Here is an 11,686-nt window from a genome sequence, read left to right on the forward strand (position 1 = left end):
AAATCTCAGATTAAGCATAAAGACTGTTTTTTGCTATGTACATCACAATGGGGATTTCACTGAAACATGAACCAGGTTGAAATTAAATCAAGCTGTAAGCTGAGAAGGAAGGCAATATGACTATATTGTTTAGGGTATTTTTCTCTCTCCTCCATCTGAGCAAATAAAGAAAGGGCTAAGGAATTCCTTATTCTTAAACTTGAACTAGTGGCAAACGTTTCCCTTAAGATTTATGGGGTCAGCAGCAAAAAAGTGAAGCTGTAATTATTTGTGTCCTAGGTTACCTTTGCTTGCAAATTGCCTCCCCTGAATCCCATCATTTAGCTCTTCATTTAGGCTTTAACCAGGGACTCTGTGTGGAGTGCTTCTTCTTCTTCTGGGTAACAGGGGCATTGCTTAGTCATCTGAGGAAAAGGTTTTTATCCTGAGAACAAGATTTACAAGCTTCAAAGCCCCCTCAAACCCTGGATATTTTCAATATTAAATGCATAAACAGAACCACCAAACACCGCTTGTGACTTCACGGGCTTCACAACGAAAAGGAAGGGAGGCAACTAGCCTCTCCTCCTTGTCATCTTCTCTGTTCTGTGACCAGGCGGGTATATAGCTAAAAAGTGAGCTGTTTTTCTACCAAGTCACTAATTTTCAGTTTCTAGGCTGGTTCACTTTCTATCTTCATTTCTGCTATGGTGTTCTGCCTATGCTTTCTAACTTCTAATGGGCACTCTCTCAAAAGGAGGCACCCCAGCTTGAATCACAGATGTCATGATGGACACGGTGAGAAATATCGCCCAGTTCTAGCTTGCCACTTGAAAAAGCAAGTGGAGACTCCCCGCCCCCCAAGTAAAGACACTTCCAAACAATAGGTTGGGATACAGAGACATATATACCTTACTTTAATAAATGACTTTGTGTTTTACTGGTTGGAAGTCAAAAGTGGCAATGGAAAGAGGAAAAGAAGAATACAAGCCCCCCCCCCCCAATTTTTTATTTTTTTGGGGTCTAGAAAATGTGATTTAGTATACTAAAACATAAGATGGGACATATTGCGTATTTGCTTGTGAAAGTTGGGGCAGTGCAGTGGCTAAAAAGTGTGTGCTCTGAACCAGAAAATCCCCAATCCCTGATTCAGATCTAGTATTGGCTTCAAACACACTAAGACAAGATCAGTCTGTCTGCCACTACACTATGAGGCTGTACTTCTAGGGTTGTTAGAAAAGGTCACTGAGATAATATACATGAAGCATTTTAAGCTCACAAAAACTGCTCTAAAGTTATTAAGTCCTATGGATTGTCTGATTGACTTGGTGGTACTTGCATATATTAATGCAGTCTGCAATGTTGGCAGTTTAGATTATTCCAATTGTCACTTTTTTAAAAAAAGAAAAAGTATTATTTTTTTCTCCATCAGCTTGCCAAGTTGTGGGAGATGACTGTGCATTGTGGTTTTAATCCATGTGCCAAATTAAAGAGAGAGATATTCCGTATAGTCCATAGTGGCTTTAAATGAGGAAAGAACTCTCTGTGTATATAAAGAATATAGTCTGCGATCACCTCATTCTAGAAGTGGTGCCTAAGTAAAAACTCATAAATAGGGAACCTGTGGCCATCTAGTTGTTGCTAAACTCCAACTCCCATAGTCCAACAATATCTGAAGGGCCAAAGGTTCCTCGCCTCTGTGATAACACTTTATCAATGTTAAAAAGACAGGCCATGGGACAGGGATGGCTCACCTGTGGACGTCCATATGATCTGGGGACTTCAACTCCCATGAATCCCAGCCAGCACAACCCATGATCAGGAATGATTGGAAGTGAACTCCAGCAACATCTGGAAGGGTCAAAGGTGAGACATAAAGAACATATATTTATATATTTTAAAAGATGCTTTATTTATTTCCTTTGTTTGATAAACCTTGTGAGGTAGGTGCAATGGCTTCTTTAGGCTCACACACTACAATGGAAGGTTCAGTATGTCACCTTCAGTTTCCCTAACAGAAGGAGACAATATCATGAGGAAAGTCAGTGAAGATTTATGGGCTGTTGAACACCCTATTCCCTCCCAGCTGCCTTTCCTAACAACTAATGTGAGCAATAAAGAACCACAGAACACAAAACCACATAAGTCTTTATGTCAGTTTTGTCACTTGGATTCAATATATCCTGGTATGAGATGACAGTCTGCTATTGTGTGGCTGACTATCCTAAAAAAGGATGTGGCTTGCCCCCTTTACCTTCACCAAGAAAAATAAAAAATAATACTTGTAGAATTTTGCAGATAAATTAATCCATTTGTCTTGTTTATCCCTCCTGATTTTTGAGCTTTGTACTCATTTGAGGTGGCTGTCACACTTACCTCTTCCATGTTCTTTCCTCTTCAGTGTTTTTTTCAGGGGTGGGGGCAGTAGAGTGCTATCAGATCATCAATAATTCCTGACAATTTACTCCCTTTTCGGTCAAAAACAACAAAATCTAACCATTGTGTTGAGTGGTTTCTCCCTCCCTCCATTTTCCAAATGTCATAGATAACGGTCCAGAAGAGATTTGTCACCTTCAGAAAATGAAAACTCACTCTGATGCATGTAACTCTAGTTTGAACTTATCACAGTACATTTTTTTTGTCAACACTATCAATAGTGAAAACAGCATTTCAAGCCCCTAGAAATGGATAGCAAGGCAGGGCATGTGAGTTCATTTAGTTTTTTGTTTTTTTTAAGACTTAGAAGAAGTCCTGAAAAATATATAATTGTAACAGAAAGTTTTCTTTTGTCTGTCTGAGTGGCTGAGATGTGGTCAGGTACCACATACATTCTGAGGAACACATAGTAAATATAAGTGGAATTCAATGTTGCACTATAACAACATCTGCATACGTATATCAGCTTGCCAGATGGAATGACCTCTTCCTTCCTCCCCACATGTTCTTCTGGGTCAGAGCCACTACTCTTGTGCAGGGCTTATGTTGACTGGGTTCATTAGGTAAATCCTACCCTGTACAGCTGCTGGTGGGACTCTCTCTCTCAAAATGTAGGCCAGTGCTCACATCTTTAACAACAACATCCATCCATTACCAAAAAGGATGGTGGGATTTACTCTACCAGCCTCTAACAACAACAAAAAGACATAGAACAATTCACCTCAATCAGACTAGAGAGCATATAGTCTTCCATGCACCCCCTAATTTTGTGAGACACTCCATGTACAAACAGATGTATACAAATAGCCCTGTTATAAAAGTGATGATGCCATTCAGTCTGCTACTTGAGAGAAGGTGTAAGATAGTGATGGCCAAACTTGGCCCTCCAGCTGTTTTGGGACTACAACTCCCATTATCCTTAGCTAACAGGACCAGTGGTCAGGGATGATGGGAGTTATAGTCCCAAAACAGCTGGAGGGCCAAGTTTGGCCATCACTGGTGTAAGCGATAAAATTACCCCCCTTCTGCATACCCTCCAACATGTCTAGGCCAAATACTGGGCCGCAGTACTGGGCAAGTCACATGACCCATGTGAGATTGCTGCGCTTTTTCAGGCTGAGATTGCAGTGCCCAAAATAGCTGCGGTGCTCTTGCATGAAAATATGGGATGTCCTGGTTTTCCCAGGACAGTTGTGGGGGATGCTCAAGAAGTATTGCACTATTAATTTTTCGGAGAATGGCAAAAATAAAAACAAGACAGTTTTGGGCACAGCACTAATCTTGTTATAGCAGAGAAGAGTGCGACGAGGTGACCTGTATGCTATGGGCAGTTTCAACACCTTCCCTCCTTAGGATTTATTATGTTTTACCCTTCATATAGAGGACCCCTTCAGATAGAGGACTGTCAGACTTGCAAGTAAAAATGTCCCCTCTGCAGCATCAGACGTATGTTGACTTTACTTTCTGATCAGCCAGTAGATGATATGTCTTTGTCTTAGCAGGATTATATCATCTTAGATGGGCTACTGTGATACCTACTTATTATAAAATAATAAATAAATAAGAATAATACTTCTTGCATTGAGGCCTACTAACTGCACATTGGAGAAGTCTGCAGCTGAGGCCAACGCTCACGTCACTTTGAGGACTGTTTTACACATTGAAGGTGCACACTAAAGCTTTGCTCAGTCCACAACTTCTTGTAGCACAAGGCAGGGATATTGATGAAATGCCTGTAAGCTTTGTTGCTAGCGGCTGAGACTTTAGGGGTAAGGAATGTGTATGAATTGGCTGCAATTGGAACATCCTGCCTTCCACCCTCAGCAAACAGAATCTGATTGTCAGAGCCATTCCACTCCCCCCTTCTAATTTTGTTTATTCTCGGGTTCTTAGCTATGCCTCATTACTTTGCTTCCCCTGAGGAAAAAGTGACATTTTTACAAGGGCAAAATACATGATTGAGATAACAGAAATAGTTTAGTGTCCAAGAAACAACCTCAGACAAGTTAAAGCTGTAAGGGTTTAAATTACAAAAATTAATGTACTCTGTGCTTTTCTAATTATGTTTTGCTATTTCCCCACTTTGCTGTTTTGCTGTCTAGCCAACGTGCCAGCTGAAAAGCTGTTCATTGCTACCTTATTTTGCTTTCTTTATTGAGCATTTGATGCAGAGAGGGAAAAGGGGGAGAAAATTACAGTTATAATAATATTGCTTTCATTCCATTGTTTTTCTTCCCATAATTAATACCATGTTCTGCACTGGAGAAGGATGAAATTATACCCTCATTACAGAAATAATTAAAGTCAGATTAAGCGAATTGATTCATTTTCCCCCTACTACTAAATTTTATTCTCCTTCTGGCACCAAGACAAAAGCCTAAGTCACAAATTGTACCAATAGTAGCAGGGTATTCAGCAGAGATGAAAAGTGGATTACATGTTTTCCCCAAACTCCCATAATGTTAGTCTGGTCCCCAGAAGATTAGTGACAATAGTGGATGAAATATTTTGCTGTTGCTCCATCATGTTTTTACCAGCACTCCTCCTCCCTCTCATTTCCATCCCTTTTTCACTGTTGGCATTCAGAGTTAAAATAACAGCCATAGCTGAGTGGTAGAGCATCTGGTTTGCATGCAGGAAGCCCCAGGTTCAATGCTCAACATCTCCGAGTAGGACTGGGACTGCAGTCTGAATTCTAGAGAGCCACTGTCAGTCAATATAGACAGTTCTGAGCCAGATGAACCAATGGTCTGACTCAAGGACTTTGAGCTAGTCTGCTGACATCTTTGTCCTTTTTCTTTGAAACTTCAGTTAGTTTCAAAAGACATCACTATGAGACATGGTAGAAATGGTGAGCTCATGGTACTAGTTGCAGTGTTCTTTGGATATTGCCTATCAATTTTGTGACTACGGGCAGAATTCAATGTCACACTAAGGCAGGGATGCCAACTTGAATAAAATATTGGGGGAGCCCAGGTAAGCCCCACCCCACATAATATCACAAGATGTGGCTCATGCGAATCATTTGAATGGAAACGCTCATCAACTTTGGGGTGGTGGTGGCAGCCCCCTCAAATAAATTATTGTGGGGGCCAAAGGGACCTTGGCCCCTAGGAGTTGGCTTCCTCCCAATCCTCCTATACTGTTCTCTTGACCGCTACCCCCAGGCAACTTCTGTTGGTGTGGGAGCACACAGGGAGAAGATGGACAAAGCTTCATTGTACAAGTGAAAGTCCTTGTGCAGAGCTTCCAGATGATCTTTAAGATGGAACCTAAGATGTAGAAATGTACAGATGGAGCCAGCCTAGAAGCCTGTTCATAAGATTCAGTTCTTTGTTTGATTTCCACCTCCGAAACTACAATGGATGGATATATTTTCCCAATCTAGGACAGAGTAAAAATGGCTTCCAAAATTCATCACTGTTTTTGCAGGGTTGGGATATACCAGCTATTCTCTGGGAGCAAGCAGAATTCTCTTGCTATTTGGGGATAATCCTAAAAGAAAATTCTGGGGAAATTCTCTTCTTTTATCTTGATTAAGTTTCTGAATGAAACTATATTGTTAATACATAGTGGTGGATAATAGAAGCAATAGACTAAGAGTCCCCTTTTTTTAGTTAGCATTGCTGGGTGATAAAACTTGCCCAGGGGTGGGGGTGGGAATCAGGGGCATGCAGATTGAATAGGTCTAGGCTGGTAAGGTAATGCAAGCCTACATTGCATTTAAAGGAGGGGGGGAATGTTTCCACTTTAACAAGGACTAGAAGAGAGTTTCAGAAAGCAAGACTGAAGCAAACAAAGTATTGCTGATACGCTCAGGTGTATGCACATTTAGCTTTAATTAGAAGATGGCTATTTGCTGTTCCAGCAAAAAGAAAATCTTAACAACAAAAATGTGCCACATGACTCCCTTGGCAAATGCAAAGAAGACTTACATTCCTATTAAGCAGAACAGAAAGATCAGCAGAAAGAAGAAAAACAAAGAAGGATGAGAAAGCCCATGAACTGCTTCCTCAACAAAGTTTGGGACAATGGCAATTGCAAACAAAGAATTAAATGGGAATGGAAGAACTGAGGTGGCTGCACTTTGTACTACTTGGAAACTATGAAATTCTTCCTTAAGAAGGCAGTGGGTAATGATATTCCATCTTCAGACAGCCTATGCCTATTTCTTTCTGAAGTAGGGAAGAAGTCATAGGGAATGGCTGCTAGGTTATCCCCCAGACTCTCAATCTAAACATTCAATGAGAAGGCACACAAGACTCTGAGGACCAAACTAGATATGATGTGGAAATCTCCGACATCCATATTGTATCTGTATTGACTCTTCCTTTCCCCCCACATTTCTCAGCTAAAAGCAGTTTTGGAAGACATCTTATATTAGAGGAACAGTGTGGGAAAATAATTACCCTCCCCACTTCAGCACCGAGGCCTCAATCAGGCCTCACAGCTACTAAGAAAACAATGCAGGGAGATCCAGTCAAAGAAATCCCATATCATGTCTTGGCTTGCTATAGGCAGAACAGCAATTTGAGGAAGCATCCAAAGAGCAACTTGGGTTTCTTAACACACCAATACTGAAGCGGCAGGCTCAGAAGATGTTGAATCACCACCACCACCATTTATCAAAACAATTGGGGGGGGGGGGAAATGTCTATAAGGTTGATGCTGAGATTTTCAGACAACCCCACCCCTAAATCTTGTGTGTTCTTTGATCCTTACATCTTATTTATGCTTCCCTGTATCTTGGTTAAAAGTGATGTGTCAGAGAGGATGTTCTTACTTAACCTGTTTGCTTACACATGAGTATAATGAACACCTGAATAGGGCTTTTGCTGCCGCTTCTAAGACCTATTTGGAAGAAGGAATAACATATTAGTTGAAGAGTGTAATGCAGCTATCCTATAATTATTATTTATATTATCAGATGGCCCTTTAATCAGAGTTCCCATGGCAGTAAACGTACAAGTTAAACAATAAAAATGTGAAATTTATCATAAAATATTACTAGTACATCATTTACAACAGAAAGAAAACAAACCAACAATCCTGCCAGTCTTCAAGGGCCATGCATAACAGATATGTCTTCAATAGACATCCATGTGGAAGAAAAGTGTTTATTCAATGGGAGGGAGTTCCACAACTTGGGTGCCAAAACTGACAAGGTCCCGCTAGGAATTGCTGCAGAGTTTGCCACAGCTATAGGTGGAAATATCAGCAGGATCTCCCCAGAAGACCTCAAATCAATTATCAATCACTTGATAGCACCCTATGATCATTAGTAGGATACAGCCAAACGTTCAACCTGCTGATTTTTTCCTTTTCAAAATAGACATAACTACTACTACTTTACGATGTTCCAACAGTGCAGGTTATCTGGCCATGCAAACAAGCACCTGGTGCAAAGGATACATGTAACAACAACATTACTCCAATAAAAACAACACAACTTTGTTTTCTTAGTTACATTTTAATAAAGTGTTATGTTCTCCAACTGATCCAAGCAGAGATCCTTCCAAACTGCTCTTACCTATCTTTTCAGGTAATATTGAAGAATGTAATTGTTTCACAGGTGATCTATTGCAGAATGCCTAATAAGCCTTCATGCAATCCCCTGGGGAAGCCATTACCCTTCTAGTCTTTGAAAGGACACTGTAAAATGGAACTATTGGGCTATTCTTTAGAGGTTCCTCACAGAAGATTGATAGCCAACAAAGCAACAGTCTAGGTACAATACCATATTTCATTAGGTGAAAGAAATATTAAAGTTCCCAGCAGGGATAGTATCAACCTGAGGGGTTGAAACAACCACCAACAGGGGCTTCTTGTGGTCTGTTTTCCTCATTACTGCAATGCGGAACTCAAGTGGGGGAGGTGGAGGTAAGAAAAATATTTCTAGTGAGCCCTTCAGGAGAATTTTTCTCTTACCAGAACAGACGGTCCATAAAGTAGGGTTGCTGGTTTTTACACAATGCTGAGTGCCATTGCAGGCACGTGGTCCTGCTTGTGTACACTGACACCCATCAACATCAGTTTTCTGTATATTATTTGCTTGATTCAAAATGCAGCAAATGAATACACAATCGTTTATCCGTGGACAAGTCAAAATTACTATCGGGGATTCTTTGTTGTTACCTTGATTTAAAGGCAAGCTGGCATACACAAACTGTAAGAAGCCCTCTGTCACAATGCTGAAACTTTGCTTGTTTGCATTATCACACACACACACACACACAAATACAGGCACAAAGGTAGTTCAAGAAATAGGAGCTGTAATTCATCAAAGCAATTCAGTCTCAGCCAAGATAGGCATGAAAAGACACCACAGAGCCTAAGACACCACAGAGATACTGATGGGGAAAGACGCTATGTGCCACCTGCTGGTGGATTATCCTAATGTACCTATCTGTCATCAGAACTCTTGCAACAAAGACATTTTTTTTAAGAGTGACTAACTTCCAAATCCTAGCTTCAACTCTCTTAGCAGAGAAAGAAATGGCACCATAAAAAAAAAGTTATAAACAACATGCATTCATCTATTTATTTTCCTTCCTTCCTGGTCTGGAATAGCTTGCTAATCACACTCTGAAGTTTATGTACCATCATATGCCACCATCATTAAAGGGCCAGGCAGGTTAATTGATACGGTAAGTCAGCCACCAGGAAATGCTGCAATAAATAAAGTTTCCTAAAGTGACTGTACTGGGTTAAGAAAAACAGTGTGGCAGTTGTGAACTTTGTGAATTCTCTCATTTGAAATATATATGTGTGTGTGTATTCATTCATATGTAAAACAAATGCTGGTGTGCATTGACATTGTAATTATCAGCTTTCCCCATTCTCTGTAATCAGACCTTAACATAAATAGCATGGGGTGATTTAAGGCTCCATACTTAAAAGCATATAGGATTGCACTCTGAGGCTTCAGTCCTGTGCACACATACCGTATTTAAAGTAAAGTAAGTAATATGGAAGTAAACCATATTTAACACAGCAGGGCTTACTTCTGAGTAAAAATGCATGAGATCAGTCTATAAGTGTATTTTTCACATTGTGCTGTTAAGGTTTGACTATTGTTCATGAGACTGAAAAGAGTGGGCAAGAGTAATTTGTGAGACAAATCAGCTTTGTGGCCAATGTATGTTTTAAAATTTCAAAAACAGCTTTAAGCATTGTTTGAAAGCACTAGGAAACAAGCCCGGTTGAGTTCCATGGGTCATAGGTCACTTCACTACATGTACCTAGCACTGCAGGCCAAGATTGTTTTAATTCACCTGGGAGATGAATAGGAGATTCTTGTTCACTCATACAGTAAAAAGAATCATCAGAGGATTTTGCCTGATGTATATTTGAAAAGAAGTCTGTTTGTGTGAAACATCTGAAGAATTTCAGGTGAGATGGGGGACGGGGCGGGTAGCAGGAGTATCCCTTGGGTGACATTGTAGTGTTGTAGAGCAAACTGTTCCGGTTGGAAAACTACAACCTACCTCTCTCTCCCTCAGGGAACCCAAGAGTGTTTTTAAGGTGAGGAAGAAATATGACAATGCAATATTAAATCAAACAATATTGAATCAAACCCCACCCCCTTGGATTGAAAAGACAGCTCATGGACATTCTAGAACAGCAGATGAATGAAAGGCTCACTGTTAAGAGCTTGGCCTCTTCACTCTCAACCTCAACTCTATATGACCCTGTCTCTTCTCTCTTCTCACATTAGTGCTCCAATCCTCCATCTGCAGCAAACTCTGCTCCCAAAACACCACAAGCAAGATGGTAGACTCAGTTGCTGGGTCCTATAAAACAGGCTTCACCTCTACTTCTTGACTTTTTCTGAATTACATTTAAATGCAACAGCATTTTCTTCCTCTGCCTGGCCAATCTGGGGGGTGGGTGGGATGGGTGTAGTCTGTTAGGATTCTTGCTCCATGTTTGCAGTCATGAGATTGTTGTCTGTCACATGACTGTGTATGCTTTCATTCCACAGTGTAGGAAGTGACGGAGACAGGATGTTTTGGTATCATTGTGTTCCGTGATGTAGGACTATTGTACTTTGTTCTTTCTCTCTTTGCTGTCTGGTGTGAAAGAGAAAGGAGCTGAGTCAGAATGCTCTGAGTGTATTATATGTAAATAAAGAGGATTAAACAATATGCTGTGCTACTGAGTTTGTTACGTGAACTGCTAACACTCTGCAGGATCCTAAAGTGTGCTAATGCCTTTTGGTATCAGTCACTGTGATGTTCGGGCTGGAGAAAGCTTTTGAAGCTCACCAACGATTGACCAGGAGGGAGAGCTGGGCATGTGTCTCTGCCGGGGTCCTACATGCGAGTAGGATGATCCTAACATAGCCCCCGGTCCCCTTCAAAAGCTCCTGTTCTCTGCAAGATGAAAAGAATAATTTACCAGGTGCGGTACTGGATAAGCTTAGCTGTGCTTGGGAGATGTCTTGGCTGGTGGTCCATGCCTGATGCCCTGGGTATCTCAGTTGGATTGGAATAACGCCTGCACTGGCATTGATAACTGGTTTACTATGCCATTTGTTTGCTAACGTTTCAATCAGTTTGATTCCAGCTATAACCTCTCTTTAATTCCTTCCCCCTGCAAGTGCAAGCAGCATGATACTGTCTGTGTGATGTTTAAGAGCTGATTCAAATGTTTAGCAAAGGCACATGGTACATTAGCTGATGAGGACCATGCCACAAGCCTTTGAAAATATTTGAAACAACTTTCCCTGCCATTTATTCTTCTTATTCCAAAACAAACCTCTTTTTTTGTCTGTGATGAAATCCGAGTATCAGTTCTTTCTTCCAGAAATTTTTATGTAATAAAATACTTAGCGCCATCCATCAGTGAGCACCATTCTTTGCTAGACAAGATAATAAATGTTAGATTTCTCTTCTGATCCCAAATTTATTCAGTAATGACTTGTGAGTTGTAAAGGTGCCTGTGTGTTGAATGCTCGAACAAATGTTCCCTCCATCCCATAGTATGATACCTTTTTCAAGCATTTTGCTTTTTTCCTTGGCTCAATTAGCCTTTATGGCAGTACGTGTTATGTAGCAAATGCAGCTAGCAACAAAGAAAATCCCTTGAGCTCTCGTCATGGGGCAAAACAAAACCTGCATCCAGGAGCTCACAACATGATCTCTTCCAGTAATGAGCAGTTTCAAACTTTATCTTAGAGCATCACAGTCTCTCAGTACATTATGTGATTGAGAGCCCAGCACACTTCCATCAATTAAGCACTGTCCCAGAATACACTGGGATGTCCAGA

Source organism: Podarcis pityusensis (assembly GCF_964106645.2).
Source record: "Podarcis pityusensis genome assembly, chromosome: 1".
NCBI classification, from domain to species: domain Eukaryota; kingdom Metazoa; phylum Chordata; class Lepidosauria; order Squamata; family Lacertidae; genus Podarcis; species Podarcis pityusensis.